The sequence below is a fragment of the Rhinolophus sinicus genome, linkage group LG01 (genome assembly GCF_036562045.2).
Source record: "Rhinolophus sinicus isolate RSC01 linkage group LG01, ASM3656204v1, whole genome shotgun sequence".
Classification (NCBI taxonomy): domain Eukaryota; kingdom Metazoa; phylum Chordata; class Mammalia; order Chiroptera; family Rhinolophidae; genus Rhinolophus; species Rhinolophus sinicus.
In genome coordinates this window covers 192,636,065-192,649,829 of record NC_133751.1, presented here as the reverse complement: position 1 = coordinate 192,649,829, position 13,765 = coordinate 192,636,065, and the positions used below count along the sequence as shown (strand labels likewise).

Below are 13,765 nucleotides of genomic sequence, written 5' to 3'. Positions count from 1 at the left end.
TGTAGCGGTTTAGATGCTTTTTGTTGCGAGGAATGAAATACCCAACTAAAAGAGATTTGTATAAAAAAAGATATTTATTTATCTCACTTAACAAGACGTTATAGATAGGTGGTTCCAGGGTTGGTTCAGTTGTTAAAAGTTTTCCTGTAGGGTTTATTTTTAATTGTGGTAAAATATACATAACATGAAATTTACCATTTTACCAAAGTGTACAGTTTAATGGCATTAAGTATACTTACATTGTTGTATAAGTATCCCCACTATCCATCTCCAGAATCTTTTCATCATCCCAAACTGAATTCTGTACCCTTTAAACAATAACTCCCCATTTCCCCCACCCCATTCCTAGTGACCACTATTTTACTTTCTATCTCCATCAATTTGACTATTCTAGGTACCTCCTATTAGTGGTGTCATATAGTACTTGTATGTGGCTTATTTCACTTAGCATAATGTTTTCAAGGTTTCTCCATGTTGTAGCATATATCAGAATTTCATTCCTTTTTAAGACTGAATAATCTTCCATTGTATGTATATACCACATTTGGTTTATCCATTCATTTGTTGATGGACGTTTGGGTTGTTTCTTCCTTTTGGCTATTGTGAATAATGCTGCTACGAACATTAGTATACAAATATCTATCTGAGTCCCTGCTTTTAGATCTTTTGGCTCTAACTCAGCAGTGGAATTGGCTGGATCACATAGTAATTCAATGTTCAATTTTTTAAGGAACCTCCATAGTGCTTCCCACAGAGGCTGCACCATCTTGCATTCTCACTAGCATTTCTTAAGGATTCCAGTGTCTTCCTATCCTCGCCAGTACTTGCTCTTTGTTTTAATAATGGTCATCCTGATGGGTATGACATGGTACTTCATTGTGGTTTTGATTTGCATTTTCCAAATTATTAGTGATAGGCTATTTGTATGTTCTTTGGAGAAATGGCTATTCTCCAAATCCTTTGCCCATTTTTGAATACAGCTTTTATTTTGTTTTTGAGTTGTAGGAATTCTTTATATATTCTGGAATTAACCTCTTATGAGACATATGATTTGCAAATGTTTTCTCCCATTCTGTGGTTTGCCTTTTTACTCTGTTGATAGTGTCCCTTGATGCACAAAAGTTTTAACTTTAGTGAAGTCCAATTTATCTATGTTTTCTTCTGTTGCCTGTGCTTTTGGTGTCATATCGAAGAAATCATTGCCAAATACAATATCGTGAAGCATTCCCCCTATGTTTTTCTCTAAGAGTTTTATAGTTTTATTACTTATATTCAGGTCTTCAGTCCATTTTGAGTTAATTTTTGTTTATAGTGTAAGGTAAAGGACCAATGTCATTCTTTTGCAGGTGGCTATCTAAAGACCATACTTTCTCCACTGAATAGACTTGGCACCCTTCTTGAAAATCATTTGACCACTTATGCTTAGGTTTATTTCTTGTCTCTTTACTCTTAGGTTCTTTTTATCCTTTGGCTCCATCAGCCTAAGGTGTTAGGCTTTTCCCCTCATTGTCACAAAATTGCTGCCTCACCACCATATATCTTATCTTATAACCATCCTCAAAGGCAAGCTCCAAAGATGTGTGGGTGGGTGTCTCTCTCTTTTTAACCAGGAATATTTCCCAAAGGCCTCTGGCGCCAGCAGATTCATCTTGTAACTGCTTGTGAAGGCAGATTATTACATATTGTAGAATTTTTTGAGCTGGTTGCTAAACCCCAACACCCTTGAAATTGCCATGGTGGGAGCATTTATTTATACCATGGAACTTGATGAATGCTACAAATCAGGGCTTTATTCCCTAGGAGAGTATTTACCAGCACACTCTTGCCCGTAAATCTCATTAGTCAGAACTGGATGATATGGCCACTCCTAGCTTAAGGGAATCTTAGAAAGTGAGTATGTCATTTTCAGCCTCTGTCAAGGGAAGTAGATTTTGCTAGCAGACAAAGGGAGAGTTGGGGAAGCAACTACGGTGTTGGCTCCCAATGGTGGGAGCTATTTGTAGTTACTTAAAAAGCTGTCTTTGAAATGTCTCACAAGACAGAATGCTACGGGCTCCGTGGAAGAATGGACAGAGCTTTCGCAGTTGACATGGTATTACAGTAAGGGGCGGGGCGCCAGGGCAGGCTTTCTAAACCATACAGCGAGGGCCTGGTAAGGATGTGGCCTCAGCAACTTCCTGTAACCTCAATGGAGGGCCTCCTTGGCACAGCTCAGAGACTGTGAATAGCCAGTGTCATGAGGCTTGGGTGCTGATGAGAAGGGAGCATCCCTGAGGGGCTGCGACAAGCGCAGGGGTCTTAGAGGGTAGTAGAAGTGTTCCCTGAAGAAGAGCCAACAAAAGAAGGCCTGGCTTCCTTGGCCAAGAACTCCTTGCTGACCAGGCCATGGATGGCCATGATCTTGAGGAGTCCATGGCGAAATTTCTGGCCAATGAAGGCGTAGATGAAGGGATTGAGGCAGCTGTGTAAGAAGCCCAGAATCTCGGTGGCTTCCAGGGCGTGGCCAATGTCGTTTCGGCGGTCACAGGTCTCCTTGATCACCCCCAACCTCATGAGGGTGTCTGCCATCAGGACCAGGTTGTGGGGCAGCCAGCAGAGCAGGAAGACGAGCACGACAGCAAAGATGACCCGCATGGCCCGGTGCTTCTGCCCCATGTGGGCCTGAAACAGCGTGCGCAGTGTGAAGCCATAGCAGAACAGCATGATCAGCAGAGGCAGGAGGAAGCCAAAGGTCTGCGGCAAGACCCGCATCACCATGCGCCATTTTGTTGTATTGGCGCCCAGGTCCTCGTAGCAGACTGGGCTGGAATCAGGTGGTTGATAGGCCCTGCGAAACACAAAGAGGGGCAGGGACAGGATCAACGATAGGGCCCAGATGCCTATGCATATGAACTTGACCCAGTGCCGCTTCTGCGTCAGTGTGCGTGTGGCGTGGACAATGGCCAGGTAGCGGTCCACACTGATACAGGCCAGGAGTAGAATTCCACTGTAGAAATTGACTTCCTTCAGGAGCGAGACCACCTTGCACAGGGCTGTGCCAAAGACCCAGCCCTTTGCCTTGGAGGCAGCCCAGATAGGCAAGGTCAGGGCGAAGAGCAGGTCGGCCATGGCCAGGTTCAGCAGGTAGACATCAGTGACCGAGCGGCTGACCCGACTGTACAAGATGACCAGCATCACCAGGGAGTTTCCCAGCAGGCTCAGCAGGAAGACCAGCGCATAGATGATGACCACAGCATACCTGTTGATATCCAGAGATTGTGGACGGCATGGGGCAGAGTCTGATAGAGCAGGGGGCAAGTCAGTCATGGAACTGTAATTAAAGTCGAGATCATCCCAGTTGTAATTATCCCAGTCAAAGTCTTCCATATTTAAGTGACCCATATTTGTGGCCTAGAAAGGGAGATGAGCATTATTGTTCAATAAAGTCTCCCAGATTCCAGGCCCTCTGCCCATGAACCTAGGATACAATTCTTTGCATTGGCTTGTATATTAGATGGAAGTAATTGTCACTTCAGGAAATAGCAGGAGATCTAACATTATGAGACATGTTTAATGATAAATTGTGCATTTCACACAAAGAGCACAGTTCCCTTCAAAGTCAGAGAGAGGTTCTCAGCCCTTTTCATGACGTCGCCATCACCCAAACATTGTGGAAACTCCCTTCAGATAATCCTTACAGAACACATTGTCTTGGATGCCTCAATGGTGAGCAACCCTGACTGCTGAGGCTGATTTTAATATCAGACACATGAGGTGCCATTCAGTTTCTCAATCTGGGGGATTAAACAGGCAATCCAATTGGGTTGGACCCCAAATAAAAAATCAAGGTTTAACTATAAAGCTGAGAGAAGAATCCCTTTGTCAAATTTCTGTAAGTTATTTAAAAGAAGTGTTCCGGAAAAATAGTTTGAGCAATAGTGGCATAGAGTTTCAGAAAGCTCAAACTAGAATAAAGTTTACTAAGTTAGCATGGCCCCATGTTGTTCTTTTGGGATGCGGGAGGCCTGCTCTGGAGGATTTGTGTGGTTTGAAAAAACACATTAAAAGGCATAAGCAGGGAGTTGGCTGACTGATTCCCCAAGTGGGCGGGAATGTAACAGATTATCTTGGGAGCTCTAGACAGTCATATTGTGCCACGTAGTGGGGCAGAGACAACCAAGCTGCTCCCAGATTAAGGAGGAGGGGCAGCAAGAAGCAGAGAAGGCAGGGGAGGCACACTCCCCTTGGCCTGGTGGCTTCCCAGTCCTGGTGGGGACCCTTCCTGTCCTACCAGTGTATGCCTTCATCCATCCCTGCCTTGCCAGCACCACCAGGTAAACCCATCTCTGTCGATTCTGTCCTTGTTACGGGGTTAGTGGAGAACCTGCTTCTGGAGAGAAGCTGCAGGCACTCTGAAAGATTGTCCCAGTTTTCAAAGAGGAAATAGACTAAAGTAAACCAGCTACCGAATTCGCTTCCTTTTGAACCACAAAATATATGGCCATCATGCCATTTCTTTGTGATAAGGTATGAGCGTCCTGTGACCATATGCAAGTCTATCACCCACCTCCAAATGGAACCCAGTGTTAAAGAGAAAAACACAAAGTAAAAGTCTCAGGAATTACTTCCCAGTCACTAGGACGATCATAATAAACAAAGATGGACAATGACGCTGCTGAAGAGGTGCTAGAGAAATTGAACTCCTCATACATTGCTGGTGGGAGTGTTAAATAGTATAGCCGCTGTGGAAAACAGTTTGGCAGTTGTTCAAAAAGTGAAACGTAGAGTTACCGTATGACCCAGCAATTCCACTCCTAGATACATACTCAAAAGAACTGAAAACGTATGTCCTTGCAAAAACTTGTGCATGAGTGTTCATAGTAGCACAATAACCAAAAACTAGACACAATTCAACTGTTCATCAACTGATAAATGGATAAACAAGTGGTGGTATACACACACTATGGAGTGTTATTCAACCATAAAAAGGAAGGAAGTACTGATACACTCTATGACATGGATAAACCTTGAAAACATTATTCTAAGTGAAAAAAGCCAGACACAAAAGGCTTTATACTGTATGATTCCATGTATGGGAAACATCCAGAATAGGCAAATTGGTAGAGACAGAAAGTAGATTAGTGGTTGCCAGGGGCTAGGGGGCCAGGCAGAAGGTTAATGGGTGCAGGGCTTCTTTTTGGGATGATGGAATTTGATAGTGGTGATGGTTGTAAAACTTTGTGCATATACTAAAAATTACTGAGTTGTACACTGTAAATGGGTGACTTTTATGTTGTGTGAATTATATCGCAATTAAAATAAAAAAGATTAACCAAAGGGTATAGGCTTGCAAAGCAAATACAAATACTAAAACAACATTCATAACAGAAACAACAACAAAGGTCCTAGGAAGCTTTTCTCTTTAGCAGAAGAAAGTCTGTCAATCATATATAGCAAAGAAAGCTGAGTGGGGTTAAGAGGAACTGGAAAACTAATGCCCTTTTTCCTAGAGTGATGAAATTATTAGTCTTCACTTTCCTGAGAAGGTATTATTCTCTGCCCTGAGTGATGGGGCCAGATAAGTTGCCTTCTCAGCACATGGAGACCACAGATAGAGTAGATTGGATCAGTCCGTGAACTTAGAAAGATGTGATGAAGAGGATGGGGCTCTGTCAGCCGGGGTGATAGGGCGGTAATGGGAGAGGCAGATAGCACAGCTGGCTTGGCCCGTGTTGCTGGCAAGAGCTGCAAGAAATCATTGGTTCTATAGTTCCATGGTCAAGAGCAAGTTTGCTCAGAGGCCCAGGGTTATTCTCCAATGAAGTTACGAGGTCAAGGGTGGGTCACTTCTGGGGGCAGATGATCAGAGATACTCTTAAGGGAACAAATGACCTAAGAGAAGACCCGCCTTTGAGAGAGGATGCAATCATTGATGGGTGCAGAGAGCTTGTGCCCCTAGAGAGGAGAACCCCACATTTCTGCTCAGGCAGGGCTGGGGCAGCCGCAGAAACTACCCTCTGATAAGAGGCAGCAGGAAGCAAGCAAGTGTGTTTCACAGATAAGCCCTCATTCTGGATAATCCAGGCTGCAGTGGTGTGGGTGAACTCTCCTCCCCGGCAAGTCAGGACAGAAGTAGAGAACTCAGAAAAGAGAAGCAGGTCAGAGCAACAACCTCCAGCCACTGCATGTTCTGTTGTTTGTTTTTTAACCAGTCTCTAAGAGGATGTTGTAGCAGTTAAAGGTGAAAACTAAGGGAAGGACACGACACCTCTGAGAGCTGCTTTGTGCCTCGTACATACATGTTCTCTCTCAATCATTGCAAATAGATGTGATTAAGCCCCTGTTTACTAGTGACAGGACAGGCACAGCAGGGCTCAGAAACTAGCCTCTGGTCAACAGAGCCTAGAAGTGTTGCAGCCAAAATTCCAACCAGGTGTGCATGGCTCTGCATGCTAGTTTCAGTCTACAGACTTGCTTCTTTAAACATCACACTCTGAGCTTTCTTGGAGGAGGCCAAAGTGCAACTTTCTTCATTCATCCCAAATCCAGCTTCATTCGACACCAGCCACCTCTACCATGCAGCCTAAATTCTACCCCAATGAGATCAAAGTCTCCTGTACAAGAGGTGTACTGGTGGGGAAGTCGTGCCACGTCTGCCCCGGCCCCCAAGATCAGCCCCCTGGGTCTGTCTCCAAAAAAGTTTGGTGGTGACATCACCAAGGCAACAGATGATTGGAAGGGTCTGAGGGTCACAGTGAAACTGACCGTTCAGAAGAGACAGGCCCAGATTGAGGTGGTACCTCTGCCTCTGCCCTGATCATCAAAGCCCTTGAGGAACCGCCAAGAGACAGAAGGAAACAGAAAAACATTAAGCACGGTGGAAATATCACTTTTGCTGAGATCGTCAACATTGCCTGACAGATGTGGTACTGATCTTTAGCTGGAAAACTCTCTGGAACCATTAAAGAGATTCTGGGGACTGCCCAGGCTTGAGCTGCCACATTAATGGCTGCTACCCTCATGCCATAATAGATGATATCAACAGGGCTGGGGTGGAATTGGGGTGGAATGCCCAGCTAGTTAAGAACTATGAGGATTATTTGACAACCAAAAAAAAAAAAAAAAAGAAAGAATCACACCTCATTCATTATTTTTGTAAACTAAATTCTTGAGATATCGTTAAGTCAATGTGTATATAGTTTAGTTCACTCCCATTGTGTGATGTGCGGTACATTGCTTTCTTTGCTATTCCTTAAGCCCAGAATTAAAGAAACAGCCCTTGCAAGAATGATAAACCAAATGCCCTTGAACTGGCTGACCCCTAGTGACTACCCAGCCATGTTCTGAGTGACCCGCAGGAGATTCCCTCATCGAGTGAAATTGCCAGCCCCTCATGACTAATACTGTAGTAGTTCAGAAACTCTATAGATGGCACGATTCTAATTTATTTCATGAAAATGCTATAGAACGAGGGTGTTTACAGGATCCCAAATATTTAAGGCAATCTTTGTAATACCGTGTTTCCCCCAAAATAAGACCTAACCGGAAAATAAGCCCTAACATGATTTTTTAGGATGACATTCCCCGGACATAAGCCCTAATGCGTCTTTTGAAGCAAAAATTAATATAAGACCCGGTTTTATTTTCAGGGAAACACGGTAACAACAGAGAAATCAGTCATTTTAATATAATTCCAGTATATTTTTCTCTCTACAAGTATCATCCATACACGTTTGCATTTAATATATGGGAGGAGGGACTCAATAGTGTCTGGTACTTCTTCAGGACCAATCCTGGCCAAAGCAGGGAGAGCTGGCTGAGTCTGGAAGGGAAATGGGTGGGCAATGAATTGCCCTAAGTGGTTGTTGAAGAGATATATAAGGAAGAGGGGCAGAAGCTCTCCCTTTGGGGATAGAGAGCTCTAAAGAGAGAAAATGAAGGGATTGAGGGGTGTGGGTGAGGCCCACCAAGGTTGGGGATAGATGCCTGGAATAAATGGAGGCTAGTGTCAAGGGGAACAGGGAACAGAGACATTCTGAATGGTGGGAGGGGTGGGTATCCCAAGACTTACCTGGATTCTGGGCTTTTCACCTGTAGGACACCTTCAGGAGATCGGATGTGTCTGACTGCAAGGGCGGCAGTAGTGAGAACCCAAGAGGAAGTGAGCAGTGGATTAGATTACTCAATTTTGGGGTGGAGCCCTTGAGGGTGCAGGATGCTCCCCATATCTAGAATAATTAATTCCCAGGTCAGCTCTTTGATCACTAGATATTTTATGGGCTGGTAGGGTTCATACTGGGAAAGGACCTTTGGTGTTTTCTAGCCAATCTTTCTGGTTCACAGATGAGGAAACTGAGGCCCACAGAAAGGAAGTGGTTTGCCCAGGACCACACAGGTTTCTCTTAACTTTGCCTCCATCTCAGCGGCCCCAGGCTCGTTCCCCTGTCTGACCCCCCACACTTCAGCTGCCCCGGGCTTCGCTGCGGCTCCTTCCCAGCACTGCCTTTCTTCAATATCTTTGATGTCTCAGAGGGGAACAGCTCAAACACGGATGGCAGTTAAGCTTCTGGAGAGTCTGGTGCTTTCTTCCCTCGATCTAATGCTTCTTGTCTCTACCCCATCCACCCTGGGAATCCTTAAAGCCTCACAGATTCCTTCTCCATGTCCACCCCAAATGGGAGCCCAATTCCAACTCACTTTGTCTTTCGCCCCACTCCGGATCCATCTGCTTTGACCATGAGCCCCCCCTTAGGACATTGCCCTTCTTTCTTGGCTTGTACCCTGGGATTGCGTCTGCCATAGCTACGACATTTGGAACCAAGACCATCTAGTTAGGAAAGAAAGCCTTTTGGTAAAAGTTAAAATCCCACTCAAGTCCAAACACATTTTTGAAAATAGTGTTGAGTGACACTACGAGTATATTCTGTCGCATTTGCTATTGATGGCAATCAAAAGGATACTTACAGCGGAGAAGTGAACACAAATTCACTACTCCCTCCTAAGCCCTCACCTCAATCCTTCCCACCGCTCCTTACCCTAGCCTCTCGCTCCATGCCTCCCACTGACCACTCGAAGCTTGTCACAAATTCACCTAAGTTAACTACCCCAAGGGAAGAACCTCTGAGTCTCACTGTTTAGCAAACATTCTTTGTTCCCTCTCTCTTTCCCTTGTTGGAAAAGAATGCAATGACTCCTGGCCAGGTGCTAAGACCAGACAGAGGCTCATTACACATGGAGAGAGGTAGATGAGAGCAGCGGCTAAGAACTTTGTTAGCTGAGCAACTCTGGGCAAGCGACCTTTCCTTTCTGAGTCTCAGTTTACTCATCTGTAAAATGAGGCCCATGATAGAATCCAGCTCATCAGATTGTGCTGAGGATGAAATGAGGGATTACCCACAAAGCCCTTAAGACACATAGGAAGCACGACGTTAGCATTTATTGTCACGAGCATTATTACTGAAATAGTTTATCAGCTGACAGCAAGCACGCTGTCTCTCCCACGACATCCCCAAGCAATGGAAAGCAGTGGGTCTGCTGTCCAGGCTGACTTCAACGTACATCTTAATTCGTTCTGAGCTAGATAGCGATAGTCACACTGGCTGGACTGCTGAGTGCCTACAAGGTTTAGCTTCCGGGAAAAAACCTTCTTCAAAATCTGTGTCCTTTACGCTTCACAACAACCCCTGTGAAATACACACTTTCTGAATGAGGAAACTAAGACTCTGGGAGTTAAGCAATTTACCTAGAGTGACGCAGATGAACTGGGTTTTAAGCAGTTTTTAAGACATTCTTTTACCTGATCTCTTTGTCCCAGACTACTGAGTACAAAAGGCGTAGAAAGGAGAGCCCAGATTTGACATTTCTCAACTGGCCTGCTTCTTGATTTTCACTAGGTTGATTTCCTTTCCACTGAGCATGTCAACGGCAGGGTGAATAAAAAACCAGCTTCCAATCCTGATTCTGAAGTTAATTTGGGTGAGCTTGAACAAGTCATTTGTCTCTGAGCCTTGATGTGGTTCGTTGGAAAATGAGAAGATTGTTCTGGATCTGTACTGTCCAGTATGATAGCTACTAGCCACATGTGGCTCCTTACATTTAAATTAGTTAAAACAAAAAAAATTTAGTTCCTAAGTCATATCAGCTACACTTCAAGGGCTCAATAGCCACACGTGACTAGAGGCTGCCATTTTGGATAGTGCATATATAGAATATTTCCCTTATTGCAGCAAGTTCTTTGGTATTGTGCTGTCTAGGTGAAGATTTAGTTATCTTTAGCTCTAAGGGTCTGCAATTTGTCGTCTCAGTTCTCAGGGGACTCAGACTGAAGTTTCCAAGTCCCTTCCATCAGAAATGTGTCCCCATCAATCCTAAGACTGAACAGCTCACTTGTCTGCTGTTGCTGCTACAGCTGCTGTTGTTATTGGAGTGGCCTCTGATAACTCCGTGACTCAGGGCTTGGTAGCAGTCAGGGCTGTTGGACAGGAAAAAAGTGAAGCAGGTTTTATGGGGAAACTTCTGACCCAGGGTTGCCAAGGAGGAAATCTGAAAGGCCCACCAGGGGAGGTGTTCACACAGAGAAAGGAACAGTAAGGCCTGTCCTGGGACTCTGACTCCAGGCCAACGCTCCACCGGATGGTTCTGTGTCAGCGCTGGAGATTTTCACACCTTGTCTAATGGCTTATGGAGGCGCCTGCCAGTCTGAAGGTGGAGGTTTTCCTAGTCCATCTCTGTCTCTGAGCATTTTTAAAAGGAAGATGCTGGCAACCCCAACCCCCATCTGACAGACTTGCCTGAACTTTCTTCCTTCTTTGTAGGGTCAGTGTGAGAAGGGTCCTTCCTCTTTCTGGTGAATTCCTGCACCTGGCTGTGGGACTCACTGCCTCTTAATAGCCTTGAGATTCCTGTCTCCCCACCCTTTTGCCCTTCAACCACCTTCTTCTACCTCAGCCCCTGAACCTGCTTACGGCTTTCTCTTCCTTCCTTTGTTTTAGGTTTCCCTTTAGCTACTGCTCCACAGTGCCCTCTCGCTCATAAGCAAACTTCTCGAAAAAGCAGCTGTCTCCACTTTGCCACCTTTTGTTCACTGCTCAACCCACTGCAACTAGCTTCCTTCCCATCACTCTGCTGAGACAGCTTTTGCCAGGGTTACCAGTAACCTCTGGGTTACTAAATCTAATCAACCCTTTCCTTAAAGAAAACTGTCTTAATATTATAAAACTAAAGCATGCAGGGGTTCCCGGTTAGCTCAGTTGGTTAGAGCGTGGTGCTCATAACACCAAGGTTGCCGGTTCGATCCCCACATGAGCCACTGTGAGCTGCGCTCTCCTTAAAAAAACAAACAAACAAACAAAACACGGATGTGTATTGTAGAGAATATTGGTGATGCAAAAACATAAAGTAAAACTTGAAAGATTCCCTTCCATGCCTCTCTCTGTTCACCCACATTTGTTTTTTTCTCCCTAGACTTTTTCCAATGTGTGCACAAACATGTTTCCTTCCTTCTTTCCTTAATGTAAAAGATATTTAACTAGGTATATTTTGTGTACCTTAATAAAGTATCATGGACCTATTCCACGTCAGTACATGTAGGCCCAGCTCATTCTTTTCAATAACGACATAATGGTCAACAGTGTGTGTATGTATCATGATTTATTTGATAATTACCTTATAGATGAATATTTAGGTTCTTGCTATGACTTTCTTTGGATGGAGGTCTTCGGGAATTTGTATGAATGTTTCTGTAGCTTAAGTATAATTTTCCTGGGTCATATCTGTGCACGTTTAAATTTTTATAAAGATGACGACATTGACTTTCAAAAAGACTGTGCCAGTTTACTCTCCCATCATAATTTATAAAAGGACCTGTTACCCTCTCTACTCATACTATTGTTTCTCAGCCTGCTGCTTGTTTTTAAACTTTATTTATGGTGAAATAGTTACTGTTCAAGTCTTATCTTAGTGGATCTCTGCATCACTTCATCCTACTGACCCCGTTTTCCTCTTTCTCCTGAACCTCTCTTGGTCTCGTTTGTTGCTTTAGCTCTCAATTCATTCTTCAAATATAGATTTTGCAGGGGTTCTGCCTTGGTTCTCTCCTCTACCTGCTCTCCCTGGCCGGCCCAGCTCCTTCCTTGGCTGCAGCTACCATCCAATACGCCAGTGTTTCTCACACCTATAGTTTCCAACTTCTAAGTTCTCTCCTAAGCTCATACTCTTACATGCACTTACCTTCTGAACTCTCCCCTGAGGTTCCACAGATGCTGCAAACTCAACGTGTACAAAACCGGTCTCCCGGAATTCCCTGATACACATGCTTCTCCTCCTGAGAGTCCTCTCATCTCTTCATCTGCTCAAGCTGAAGACAGCCACGCCCCTCACACTTCCCTCTCTCTTCCTCTCTACAGAGGCTCTCTCCTTAATATTACTTTTTTTTTTTTTTAAGATTAATATTGCTCTTGACAGTGTTAGGCAACACTTCACTGTCTCTCGCCTGAGCTGCTGCAATCGTCAGGTGATAGCTGTGGATTCCAGAGCTGGGCTGTCTGAGTTAGGGTCCTCGCCATGTCACTTACTGGTTGTAGACCTTGGGCAAGTTATTTAATCTCACTGGATCTCACTTTCATCATCTCTAAAATGAGGACAATGAGGACCCCTATTGCATAGGGTTGTCATGTGGATTAAATAAGTCTATACATACGAGGTTGGACAATTAAGTTAGTGAACTTATCCTAGAAAAAGTGCTACCCACCTCATTGTTGAATAGCACTACGGTCGCCTTCCAAGTACTCCGCCTGGGAAGCTTTGCACCGACACCTGTGCCTAGGCCACCGTTCAAAACAATTTTGGAACTTTTTCTGTAATGGCCATCAGAGCTGTCATCGTATTACCCTTGATGTCCTGAATGTCATCAAATGTCTTCCTTTCAACATTTCCATTATCTTCGGGTAAAGAAAGAAGTCACTGGGAGCCAGATCAGGTGAGTAGGGAGGGTGTTCCAATACAGTTATTTGTTTCCTGGCTAAAAACTCCCTCACAGACAGAGCCGTGTGAGCTGGTGCATTGTCGTGATGCCAGAGCCATGAATTGTTGGCGAAAAGTTCAGGTCGTCTAACTTTTCCATGCAGCCTTTTCAGCACTTCGAAATAGTAAACTTGGTTAACTGTTTGTCCATTTGTTACAAATTCATAATGAATAATCCCTCTGATATCAAGAAAAGTTAGCAACAGCGTTGCAACAAGTTCGCGAACTTAGTTGTCAGGCCTCGTATGAAGCACTTGGAATGGTGCTTGGCACTGTTGGCTGTTGCTGCTGTGACTACCACTGTTCTCCTAGAGGCTCTCTGCCTCAAGTCTTTTCCCCCTCAATTCATCCTCCACTCTGCTACCAGAACAATCTCCTTAACGTGTGAATATGATCACACTTTTTTCCTCTTGCAAGGACCCCGTTACTCTTCAGGCAGAGTCAAAATCCTAATTCATGTACCTGGTGCCCCTGTGTCTGACTCCCCCACCCCCTGTATTTCTCCTGTCTCATTTCAGGCCACACCCCCTTGAACCCTCAACTTCAGCCACAGGGAACCATGTGTACTTCCCCCAAGGAGCTGTCCTGGTTCCTCCTCAGGGCCTGACATGCATTTCCCTTTCCCCTGGTGCACTCTTTCTTACCCTCTGGGTCTGGCCAACTCCCCCCTTTCCTTTTAAATTCAGCCCAGTGGTCAGCTCCAGGGACTGCCATCCGTACTCTCTGCACCCCTGGCCTTACTCTGTCATGACTTGTTTGGCTGCTT

General features: G+C 44.7%; 1 long non-coding RNA gene across 4 annotated transcripts; it reads right to left on the bottom strand.

Annotated features, from left to right (window-relative positions):
* Positions 1–55: 55 nt before the first annotated feature.
* LOC109438114 (C-X-C chemokine receptor type 2) lies at positions 56–12,856 on the bottom strand. 4 transcript variants are annotated; one of them, XR_002136340.2, is made up of 3 exons: positions 12,208–12,354; positions 8,051–8,105; positions 56–3,390 (listed from the first exon to the last, which is right to left on the bottom strand). It is a non-coding gene; the product is annotated as a C-X-C chemokine receptor type 2 (long non-coding RNA). The 4 variants fall into 4 exon arrangements; XR_012489714.1 differs by having other exon boundaries at positions 8,051–8,207; positions 12,208–12,353; XR_012489715.1 differs by lacking the exons at positions 8,051–8,105; positions 12,208–12,354 and adding an exon at positions 12,728–12,856.
* Between the last annotated feature and the right edge of the window lie 909 nt (positions 12,857–13,765).